This window comes from Psammomys obesus, unplaced genomic scaffold (assembly GCF_907164565.1).
Source record: "Psammomys obesus unplaced genomic scaffold, mPsaObe1.curated_primary_1811, whole genome shotgun sequence".
NCBI lineage: Eukaryota > Metazoa > Chordata > Mammalia > Rodentia > Muridae > Psammomys > Psammomys obesus.
In genome coordinates this window covers 32,371,731-32,384,741 of record NW_026596073.1, presented here as the reverse complement: position 1 = coordinate 32,384,741, position 13,011 = coordinate 32,371,731, and the positions used below count along the sequence as shown (strand labels likewise).

General features: G+C 38.1%; 1 long non-coding RNA gene across 1 annotated transcript in view; it reads right to left on the bottom strand.

Annotated features, from left to right (window-relative positions):
- Nucleotides 1–1,582: 1,582 nt before the first annotated feature.
- The window catches only part of LOC129690534 (uncharacterized), a 50,731-nt gene continuing 39,302 nt past the window's right edge, over nt 1,583–13,011 (bottom strand). The window contains exon 4 of the long non-coding RNA XR_008722296.1: nt 1,583–4,418. This is a non-coding gene — a long non-coding RNA (uncharacterized LOC129690534). The remainder of the gene's footprint in view (nt 4,419–13,011) is intronic.

Sequence of the window (13,011 nt, the reverse complement as noted above, 5' to 3'; positions counted from 1 at the left end):
AGAAAATAAGGAAGAGGAGACAGTACCACTTACAAAGAGGTAACATATAAACTTCACTTATAAAGACAAAAGCAAAAGAGCCAAACATAATGATTCAGTCTTTTAATCTCAGCACTCAGGAGGCAGAAGCAGGTGGATCTCTGTGAGTTACAGGCCAGCCTGTCTTATATATAGTGAGCTCTAGGACAGCAAGGCCAAATAGTTAGACCTTGTCTTGAAAAAAAATAAAATAAAATGAAACCATTAAAAGGAACAATCAACCTAAAACAACCATCAACCATCAAACAAAAGGAATGAAGAAGTTTAATTAAAACATGCACAAATAAAATAAAAATAAAAAGAGAGACATTTATTACTAATATCCACAACCAATAATTGAGATGTGCATGAAACATTTCTTAGGCATTTACAAAAAAGAACTAATGCTCAACTGAATACAGGCAACAAAAAATGTGTTCCAGTTACTACTGATAAAACAATAGTTTAAAATATGTAAAAGTTGCAAATAGAATGGCAGCATAATTTAATATTAGTTTGTATTCAGGGATGCTCATGGGCATCAAGTTGATAGATCTGTTCACAGGCTTTTTTCTTTTAATACTGATTTAGACCTAAACCTGTTGTGTCTGTGCTCATATTGTAATGTGCTCACATTGTAATTTTCAGAGCTTTGTGGTTGTACAAGGAAATAAACATAGCGATGGGGCCACACATGTCAAGTGTGAAAGACAACAAGGAAAGTGCTGGATGGTGAACCAGCTAACTGTTAATCGCAATATGGTGGGTTTGCAATCCAGAAATGAGGTTTGGAAGCTGAACTACTAGTAGGAAAGTCTTAGTCAGGGTTTCTATTGCCACCAATTCCAAGATGTGTAGGTTTTATTTTACTCATGATTTCGTATAATGGTTCATCAACAAAAGCAGTGAGCACAGAAACTCCTACCAGGAAGGCACCTGGAGGTAGGAGCTGATGTAAAGGCCATGGAGGGATGATGTTTACTGGTTCTCTCAGCCTGCTTTCTTGTAGAACCCAGGACCATCAGCCCAGTAATGCCACCACCCATAATTGAGTTGGGTTCTTCCTATCAATCATTAATTGAGAAAGTGTCCTACAAGCTTGCAGACAGCTGATCTTACATAGGAATTTTCTTTTTGAGATTCCCTCCTCTCAGATGACTTTACTTGTGTTTAGTTCACATAAAATTCTTCAGGAAGAGGAGCAATTTATTTAAAGTGCAATGACAAGAACATCTTAACACTTGGGAATAAAATTCGATTAAAAAAGAAATGATCTCTGCCTTGCAAATGTATTATAAACAGAGGCAGAAATCCTAAAGGTAATGCTAGGACTGGTAGGTGAAGCCAGCTGTGAGAAAAGAGCAGCAAACCACGCAATGTCCCTCCTCTGTTTCTCTAGCCTCTTCTTCAGCAAGAGCATGTCTGATAAAATTACCTCATTTCAGGGAGAAGTAATAATAAACAATATAAAAATATTTCCATGAACTATTAAAGTGCAAAAAGATTAGAGCATAACAAAACACAGACAATGTATTTGGAGTGGAATTACAATGTTTAGAAATACTCAGAAAAGAGAAGAAAGAAAGAAACAGCAACAACAAAAACTCTCCATAATGAAAAGAAAAGGTCTTATGTAATCTCTTTGTCCTTTAAGGAGACTCAGGAATGGCTCATGACTAATGAAGAAATAAGTACTCTTTTTTTTTTAATTTTTATTTTTTTAATATTCATCACAGGTTATTTGTTTTGTACCCCAGCCGTAGCCCCCTCTATCCTTCCATCCCAATACCACCCTCCCTCCCTCATCTCCTCCCTGTCCCTTTCCAAGTCCACTGCTAGGGGAGGTCCTCTTCCCCTTCCATCTGACTGACCCTAGTTTATCAGGTATCTTCGGTACTGGCTGCAATAAATACTCTTACAGGAGAAAGTCAAAGTGAAGAAAGCCTAGGGAAAATTAACCAGTGCCAAAACTATCCTCACGTAAGACTAAAGAAAAAAAAATTGCTGATATTTGAGGAAGAGATGTGGATCAGTGTTTCCACTTTTATGTATATATATATATATATATATATATATATAATAAGTGTGGAAAGACCTAAAAAATGGCTCAGCGCTTGCTGCCACATTTGATGACCTGAGTTCAGTCTCTAGAACCCACATAGTCAAAGGAAAGAACCAACTCCCACTACTTGTCTCTAAACCTCCACACATGGCTGTGGCACACATATCACCCACCCCCAAACATACCAAGAAAGAAGTAACTAAATGTACCCAAAAATGTAAAAGAAAACTGTGGATTTACAACATATTGATTGATAAATATGAAAACCACAGGAGAGGAGGTCCGTGTAACTTGGGTTTCTATACCCAAGAGACAGAATTGAAGAATAACCTTCAAAGTGTTGTTTTAATTAAAAAGAGGGGGGGTAATCTTCACATGAACAGGATCTCTCTGTGTAAAATCCTAGCTGTGAAAGACAAAAAGAGACTGGCTGAATTTAGACCAATCAGGGCACAGTTTTTGAAGAAACTTGAGTATAATGTTCTGTGGTGAGGAAGTTACCTTGCCTCATGTCCACATAGATTAATGTCCTGATGGCATCCTCAACCTCACAGAGAAATACTGGGCAAAAATATTCTGATGGCGAATGTAGGCCAGGAAGAGAAGAAGAATCCAAGAATGACCATATAATCCAGTTAGTAAACCCACAGTAAACAATGGAGTGACTTTTAAAAATAGCTTGAAAGACTTCTGTGCCCAGTTACAAAATGGATAAATTAGCAAACACAAAGAAAGTTAGTTTGAAATACAGTAATTTGTCCCTTTATGAGAAAGGAGATTATTATTTACTAGGAAACGCGAGCATGTTTGGAAAGAAAATTTCAAGTTTAACATTTATATTTGGAGAGAACGGAAATTATATTTTGTAAACCTCCTAAATCTAGATACTAATTCTTTTAAGAAGGCTCTCATCAAATGAGGGAAACAAACAGCAGTGATGAAACATGAAACATGGGACTGTTATTCTAGAGGACCAGGGTTCAATTACCAGCACCCACATGGTGGCTCATAACCATCTGTCACTCTAATTCCAGGGCATCCAATGTCCTATTCTGGTCTTTGTGGGGCACTACTTGCATGTAACACACAGGCATATATGCAGGCAAGACATAAAAATAATAAATAATCAAACAGAACCACCCAAAACAAATCAAATGGAAAATTAGAAGTAAAATATCTATAAAACTGAAATCTTAAAGTGAACTTTCACTGTCTGTCTCAAAATCTGTAGACAGAACATATGAGAGAAAATAGAGAGTAGCCGAAATCTTAATCATATAATTCTGGCTATGGGCATATGAGTATTCAACATAGAAGTGTAAAGCTTTTGCATAATTGAACATTTTTATAATAAACTACTAAAATCTCCACATCAGCTGTTGAAAAAAATGTAAGAATGACATATTGACATTCAGAGCCTCAGGAAGCACTGTGAAGAATTCCTGGGAAGATTAGCCCATCTCACACATGCAGAAGTCATAGCAAAGACAGTGTACTTCTGCCTCACTGAAAACAAATATTGACACAAAAATGTGTTGTTCATTAGTATTATAAGTTCAGTTTTGGAAAGAAAAATATTTAAAATGACAATGCACCCATATAACACAAATGTTAAGTAGCATAAATCAATAAAGTCAAAGACTGGCAAGGTAAAAGCCATCAGCAGCTAGTTTAAAAGTACATAAAAAAACCCTATAAACCCAAATTGAAATGCTTGCTCTCACTCAAAAGGAAATGAATAAAATCTAGTCTGGGCTGATAGTTCCTCTCTAGGGTCAGCAAAGACTGAAGAATGTAATGATGTCTGTTTGGGGACAAAGCAGGGCCCCAAGCATTGGCCCCTCCTGTGAGCAGAGTGTAAACCATTATGTGGACATTGGCAGAAAGTGTGTCAGGATGTTAAACACAAGTTGTACATGCTATCACGGCCAGAAAATTCACTTCTAAGAGTTTACACTAGAAAATAGTATCCAGTTTTATAACAATATACAGAGTTTTTACTGTAGCACTCTTTACAAAAGGCCCACGTCATGTCGGAGAAGTTTAATTTCTCATCAATGAAAGATAGGCTAAGTATCTTTTATATAAACAGTACAGAGGGGTATGAGTCAAGCCTGCTGTAATGATATCCATTAGTTCCATTCAAGAAGAAAAAGTGCTGGGAATGGTGAAGTTGGGTTAGTGGGTGAAGTGCTTGCCACATTCAGCGGTCCTGAGTTCTGATCCTCAACACCATGCCAAAGCCACCGCCCTGGGGATGCAGAGAAGAAAGAATTCCTGGAGTCTGATGGCTGGCCAGCCTAGCCAAGTTGGCTTACAGTAGGTTCAGTGGGAGACCCTGTAGCAACAGAATAATGATGATGGTGATTATGATGATGATAGGTTTTGAGGAAGATACCCAAAAAAGACTTCTGGTTCACACACACACACACACACACACACACACACACACACACACACACACGCACGCACAAAATGTATCTCTTACCTTGCCCCAAAACTATCTCCAAGTGAATTAAAGTTCTGAACTGAAATAGTGGAACTGCTGTAAGATGATATAAACATCACCTACGTGATGTAGGTGTTTCTGAGTAACAATCTTTCTGTCATGGGTACTCAGGATGGGTACAGGCATGGAGAGTTCTCGAAGGGTATCTAGATAATTTCGTTACACTGTTGGTAAAGAGGAGGTTCATCGTCTGTGCTGAGTGATTTGTGCCCAGCTTGTCTGGAATAAATACAGATTCTGGTTGTGTGAACACAGAACAAGAACCAGGTGTGACGGTTCAACAGGCACAGGGTGATGGGCGAGCATGTGTGGATGAGTAAGGAATGTACGTGAAGAAAATAAAGAAACCTGTGCGGGCATGACAGTCCGATAGGTTCTCAGCTAATAAGCAATTGGAGGTTCTTTCAAAAGACGGAGTCTGGTCCCATCATATTGGTAACACATGGCTGGGACCTCTGTGAGTCACCATCTTATTAGGGAACAAAGGGCTGTCAAAGTGCTTTCTTGTTTTGTCAATGTCGTGTTTGTTTGTTTTAATAACCAGCTCGCACTGTGTACGTTCTCAGGACAGCCTCTCACACCAGAGTGAGAGTGGGTGCAGCTGCCTTGACCTGGCAGGCCTGTATTTCTCAGCACTTGGTAAGTCATCCCATCAGCAGCTTCGTTGTTCAGAGTCTTTGTCTTCTCTGGGGTCTCACAGGTTCCCCGGGCACTTCACTGATAACGTTTTGATGACATCATATTTGTGTACAGGGCCAGGTTACTTTTATGGAGCAGGTACTCTGGGCTCATACTTGGTGCAATGTTGCATATCGCTGAATGGATTGGTATAGGATTTTTATATGTTTCTATCTTTGGAGCTGGTTTGTCATTAACAATGAATGGTATGTTGAAAGTAGACTCCTTAATAGCCTCGGGTCTCCAGGTTTCTGATGATCCCGGCTGTGAGCCCGGCTTCTGTCTGTACCAAATGTCTTTCCAATGCTCAGAAAACTGTCTCACCTTTGCTGGCATGCAGTCTGTCTGAAGAAGAACTGTGGGAAATGTTCACAGCCAGAGTGTCAGGTTTATTTGTTGTTACTGTTGGATAATTATACCTGTTACATATATTACTTTTTTTTTTCTCTAAAATCTCTGCAAGATTTCTTCCAGCAACTTACCAGGAAGTAGACGTGGCTTGCATTATCTGAGAGCGGCTCTATAATCAGACTACCTTTTAACAAACCATTAGCCCTAATCACTTTTAGCAAGCTCCAGTTTGCTGATTGTGGAAGCAATGGGCTGTGAGGCAAGATTGCTAGCAGGCTCTTGTTCCTATTAGAACTGTTTTGTTACTGTATTTGTTTGGATATCTTCATGGAAGTACAGCCATGGAGACGCAGCATCAACAGCAGATGAGCAAGCTGTCAGCATGTGAGCTCAGGGTCCCGCGGGGGGATCCAGACAATGCTGAGCACTTCGTTTGGTTTGAGCAGGTGGAAGACTCTGTAGGATCAGGGGCATAAAGAATTCAAAACACAGAGCAGGAGGCTGGTGGAAAGAGGCAAGCTTTCCCTTTCATGGTAATGCTGCTGAGGAACTTGTGCTAAGTACCTGTGGGAAACATTTTAGGTCAGTGCCAGGAGACAACTACACATCTGTCTTGTACTTTTACGACAAGCTGCAATGGTCAAAAAGACAGCTGAGCCATTCCATAACCCTCTCAGAGACAGATCGCAGCAGAGAACGGGGGCTGTTTAATGGCAATGCCAGTCTGCTTTTTCACAGGCATTGCGTGGTATGTGCAGCATGCTTTACACTTCCAAAATTAATGACCTTGAATAAGCAAAATGAAGGTTAACTATTATATCAGAGGAATCTCAAAAAAAAAAAAGTTCCATAAGGCTGTCCATGTACAGATGATGAGTGCTAGGTATGACTCTCATCTAGTCATGCTGAGAAGACCAGCATGACTGCCCTACCCTCTGGGGACCACTGAGATTACTGGTGACTGGAGTTTGCAACAAGGCTAAGAACTTCCACATTATCTATGCTCCAAGTTACATTACAGTCAGAGAGTCTAATAATGACTAGGAACTCAAGACACTGACTAGACCACTGGTTTATATTTACTGAGAAGAATGAGTTTAGAACAGACCATACCAGTTTTAGTCAACATGTAGCCATGCATGCCTTTTGAGCACTTCAAAGAGGCTAATACACGCTGAGATGCATGCCTATGAGAAAGGCGGAGTAGATGTCAGAACATGCAAACAGCTTATGAGTTATTGGCTATTGATTGTATACTATCTGGTGTATATTGAAATGGAATAAATTGTTCCATTTGCTCTGACCTGGGACACTTTCCCTTCGATACAGCATGTAAAAATTTCAAGTCATATGGGTGGCTCATACTCAAGTGCACTAACTGTTAGAGCACCCCCACATGGCGACTAAGTTGTAAGAGGGCTGAGGGCGCTTCCAGGTAAAGTGGTCTGCTGTCCTTCTTTTCTGGGAGTCTGAAGAACACTGCATAACCTGCAGGGAGCTCAACAGGTTAGAGAGTTTCCTTTCCAAAAATCTCATTTTGCCTGTGCCGTTTCCAGGAGACCAAACTAGTCTCTGTTTCTGCCAGGCAGTGAGGGATGCTGATGGCTGCTTCTTTGCAGCATGACTTCTCTCAGACTGGCTTCTCTCAGAGTTACTCTCTGCGGTCTCTGTTGTTTGCTCTTGGAAGAGAGTGTACTAGTGAATCCGGTTTGTTTCAGGAACTTCCTGAAGTTGTTTTGAGTTGTTTACCTTCTTATTTAAGGAGCTTTCCTGGGATCTGGAAAGTTCCAATCTCAGAGGACAGAAATCCTTCCAAGAACTGAAGGATCAAACTGGAAATTCCTCACTGTCAGGTCTCAGGGAATCTTTGGGGTTCCAGCTCTGTAGGATGCCATCATTGTATGATCCAGAGACTAAAGGGCTTTCTCATTGCTTTTGTTCTCAAGGAGAAGAATTTATTATGATTATCATTTTCCTGTTAATGAATCTGTGTTTATAAACTGCACGTGTATATGCTGGGGTAGGTAAGAAATCAGACAAGATATATTTTAGTTTTAAAATAACTATTCCCTAATGCACTCTATGTAAATTGATGAGGAATAAAGACTACATGAGATAGAGATCCATGGTTCTAGAATGGCAGAATCCAGTCATCTGGGGATGAAGAATCCACTGAAATTATTAGTCACACTAAAGTGAAACCTTACTGGAACAATTGACACTAGTTAGCTAGGGCTGAGAAACCAGCTTCAATTAATAAGAGACCAGCATTACTGAGGTGTAATCCTCTGGGAAGTGTTTCTTCAGGGTCAGCACACAAAAGCAGCAGGCCAAACCTGCACCTCAATCTGGCAGATGAATTTGGTAGTGTGTAATGATCTCCATCATGGTACTCATTTTGGTGTCTGGAGAACTGTAGGACTGAAGAGGTCATGGAGAGCTGGAGAGGTTTGGCAACATTGGTGGCCAGGAGAGGCCATTTAGTGAAGTTATAGTCACATTGTCAGAATTAAAGGAGTCATGGAGAGAAGCTGAGCTTGGCACCATATGTCAGGGATGAAGGCCCTAAAGAGAGCCCAGGAGAGGCCAGTACAACCAGTAGCTTTGTAGACACAAGGGCATTGCAGATGCCAGTACCATAGACTAATCATCAAATTTTGGACAACCGCAGGTGTGTAAAGGAGTTATACTGTGAGCTCATAGGATAAGCTGATTGTACTGTGTATGGCAGAGCCAGAGATATGGGATTGCCTGAGCGCTTTGGAGCTGAGAGGATTATTAGTAAGACACTAGACACAGAGCTATTTATGTCATTGAATTTTAGGTTTGCTTTGACCTATTTGTAGCTCTCTCCTGGTTCTTCATTCTGTGATAAGCAAATATGTAACTTATTTTTTATTAAAAATATCCACAGCTGAGATACTTTGAGTATTTAAGAGACTGAAATTTTAAAGTGTTTGAATTTTTTTTAAAGACTCAGAATCTTAAAGCTACACTTTGTTCAATATTTTTATGTTAACATGATTTGGGAGACAAACAAAATGGGAAGTGTTGCTGTTTAATAATAAATGGATTAAAGTTGACACAAAGTCAATTATGATGCCCAGTTTTTGTTTTGTTTTGTATTGTATTGCTTTGTTTTTGTTCACTTGACACAGGGTGTCACATGAAGAGGGAACCCTAATGAGAAAATATGGCTAATCCAACAGATTGGGCTGTGACATGTTTGTGGAGCATTTTCTTGATTAATTTTTGATGTAGGAGGGTCCATACTACTGTGGGAGGTACCAACATTGGCCAGGTAGCCTGGAGTTATATCGAAAAACAAGCTGATAAATTGATGAGGAACAAGCCAGTAAGTTATGTTCTCCATCATTTTGTTTTAGTTCTGGCCTCCAAGTTCCTACCTTCTTTAAAATCCTGCTTTCAGCTTCTTCAGTAATAAAAGGTGATGTACAGGGCATGTAAGCCAAGTCAACCCTTTCCTCTCCAACTTGCTTTTTGTCATGGTCTTTATTCCAGCAACAGGAAGCCAACCAAGACAGACTCAGCTACTCAGTGAATTCAAACATAAAATCCATCCACTGCACGTTTATGAACCAAAGTCGGCTCTAGGCTAGGCAGCATGCCTGCTCTTTCTACATTTCCAATTATTAAGATCTGATATTGCTTTAAAAGGCATTAATATAATGCAATTAAAACACAAAATGGCTGTTTCTTTTTTAAAATAAAATAAAGATGTATAAAGATTTAATATTATTACTTCATTTCTTTTAGCATGACATTTTTCCAATACAATTCCTCTAAAGTACACTCTTAAATAACATCTTTGTTGTAAACAAAACTTTAATTATTAGAAAAAAGTTTGCCAACTAAATAGATTAAGGCTTCCCTTAATTGCATTAAATAATTTTAGTTCATGATAAGCTAAATTATTTTCACCAGTTTTCAATTTAAGCCATGTAATATTATTAAGTATCTGTATGTATAGTGCTTTTATTTTTACAATGGAAATCAGAGGCATCATTTTGCTCTCAATAACTTTTTTGTTTTATTCTTTGTTCATGAGAAACACACATTCTATGTTTGGAAGAAAAGAGGTTCAATAACTAATATTTTTATTTGTTCAACTGTCTTACCTCTTAAATACTTGTGTAAAATACTCTTCAGAGAAGGGATTAATTTATGAAATGAATTAATTTAATTTTTTTAAAAGTCAGATTTGGCATTTTTGGTTGGAGTGTGTAAATTGTAAATAATTATTAAATTGAACATTTTATATTGAGTATATTTATCATTTTTTCAGAATATAAAATTATCCAAAATTAGTGGATAAGTAAATAAACATAAGTTCTGAGTTTATTTTATAGCTTTAATTGAGACTCATCACTTAAATTTCACAACACGCTCAACTCCAGATGGTCCATCTGCTGTTTAGAATCATTGCAACGAAGCTCTCAGTGATGTTGGGTCTCTGCTCTCTCCTGGGCTCTGCTCACCCTCCTGGGAGCCATGTGGCTAACAGCAGTCTTATTGAGACCCTCTTCTATCTCTGCATTTGACTACAGAAATTATCTTGTGTGTCTTTGACATGTTTAATGTCTGAGTAAGATTTTTATTTAATATGTTTGTAAAATATTTTTAAAAATACTACAATCCTGTAGAAACCCAATTAAGCCTTGAGATCCCATAATTATTTAATATGTTTAGTTTTGTCATTCTAAGTATAAATCCTGTTACCAAAGAGACAAGGGCTGTATGTGTGTGTGTGTGTTTGTGTGTACGCATGTGTGTGTGTGATGTTCCTATGAATATCTGAGAGAAAACTATTTCAAACTTTGTCTTCACCAAAGAACTTCAAGTTAATACAGGTTTTCTGAAGGCCTCAGGAGAAGGTTGGATATTAGCTTGTAATTTTTACATAGATGTCAAAATTATGGATAATTTTTGGGTCAATTTAAGGTACTGTGTGAGAAACTCTTGGTAAGATGGTGAATTGGAAACCAGCGCCTAATAAGGAGAACAGCGAGGCTAAGAAAGAATAGATTTTATTCCAATGACAAAAGTCAAGCCTTAGATTTATTTATTTGTCTGTTTGGTTTACTGGAACAGCTTCTTGCTCCTAAATTACCTTTCTAAGTGCAATTTCGTACTATACTCAGACATAATTAACAAAATGACTTATTGTAGAGTTCTAATGTAAATTAATTGTGAACTGATCTCATTATTCCTGTACAGTCATCGATAGCTATTCCATGAACAATTATGAATTAAGCTCATTATTTACCTATAATCAATAGTGTGTTATCTAAGATTTATTCCATATGAAGCATTAAAGGCTGGGTATGCTAAACCTCTTAAAGAGTAAACGTCTCAAGTGTGTTGGAGGTGAAATCAAGGTGGATTTTCTTTCACGCGGTGGTAGACCTGCAGGCTATTTGTCTGGAGGCTGAGTCCCAATTATTTTGAAGCCAAGTGGTTTGAAAATGATGCTGTTTGTTTCAGCCTGTCAAGAGTCTTGGATCAATGTCAGCTGGGACTGATTTCAAAGCAAGAAGTTTAGCACTTACTCATCAAACAATAAGCTGTATGTCATCCAGGTATCTAAGTCCATTGTGGGATTTTTCTCAAGGAACTCAGAACTCAGAACTCTTTCTCTACCTCAAGTTTACCCATTCTATGCATTCTGCTCATTACCATTAACGAGAAGCACTTTTTCACATATCGGCACATCTAGACCCCACCATTCTGGAATGTTCTCTGGAAATCATTGAGAACAGATGTTCTCCAATGTCATCATAAGAATATGGAAATGACTATAAAATGAGAATTTTTGTTGCCGACTCTTAGGTTCGAACAGCAATTGCTGGGATCCCTTGGTTTGGAACAGGATTTTTCTTTTCATAACAATAAGTTGGCTCATGATTCAGAATATAGATTTTATTTTTTGCTATTAAGTACAGTACAGCATTGCTTAATTTGAAAAACATTTTATCATAGCTCATGTGTTTTTGAGTAAGTTATATTGTTCGGTATTTGATATTTTTTTATTTACAAGAATTAAAATTCTGGTTTGATTTCTACCTCTGGTATTTAAGAAAACACAGGAAATGGAACTGCTAGGGACGAGGGCTCCGACTCTTCCCTGCCTGTGCCTGTACAATGAGGAGAGTAATTCGGCACAGCATATCTGACAGTGATTCAGTGAAACCGCTCTCAGGGCATCTGTTCACTTCAACATTGCCGCAGGCAGCGGAGTGTTTTATGCAGTTTAGATGCACGTGTATTCCCCTTATGCTAGCGAGGGAAGTAATGATGTGGGGTTCTTTTCTCTTTTGTAGGAATACTTTGTAGACTGATGAGTGTTTTTCATAATCCCATATGTAGTAAGGCTCCTGATCATTAACAAAGATAGTGTGGATGTGGCAGGTTCTTTGGAAATGGTAGATGATCCTAGAGACAGATAGGTTGTTTATAAAACATCCTAGGTAAACTAGTGTGAAGTTCCACATTCGCCACTGTGGGAAAAACAAGCAAGGGTTTTCTTCCTTAGAGACAGGGAAAGGCTTAAATTTAAACTAAAGTGGAAAACAGTTATTATTTTTTCAGTATTTTAAATATAAGTGTATATTATTTTAACTATTGTTTTAAATTAAAAATAATATTTATTTTTATTTAAATTTAATCAAGAAGCTCATTCATAATTAAACATTTGGGGATGATCTTTTTATGTACTCTGTGAAGGTTGTTTTTGTCTTATTCAAATACTGGTTTCTGTTCAAGCAAGTACTGTCCAGACTTTGGTATTGATATTTTTATGAAGCATCACCTGCCTTAGTATTTTGTAAACCTACACCTCCAACACCTTCTGATTGGTTTAATAACGAGCTGAACAGCCAGTAGCAGAGGCGGGAGAGGATAGGCAACATGTTTGGGCAGAAAGAGGAATGCTGGGAAAGAATCTCTGGTGGAAATTCACCAGATGCAGATGAAGAAACAGGTTCTGGGATTGTGAAAAGGTCATGAGCCATGCCATAGAACCTAAGTTAGTTTAAAGGGTTTAATTTGACTTATAAGAGCTAGTTGGAAACAAGCCTTAGCTAAGTCCCAGCTGTCATAATTAATAAAAGGTCTCTGTGCCATTGTTTGGGAGCTGGTGGTTCAAAAAGATCTTGTTATTAAAAAAATGTGCAAAAGCATAGTTTTTAAGTTTTGAAAATTATTTCTAGTGCTATCAATAAAGAAGAAAGGACAGACAAAATGTCATGTGAAAATATCTATTTAAAATATCTTGAAAATAACTTCTAAATATTTGTTGTGAACAGTCTAGTGGGGTTTTTGGAGACAGAATATAAAAATTTGCATAGTGCAAGGGAAATAATAAAAATCACAA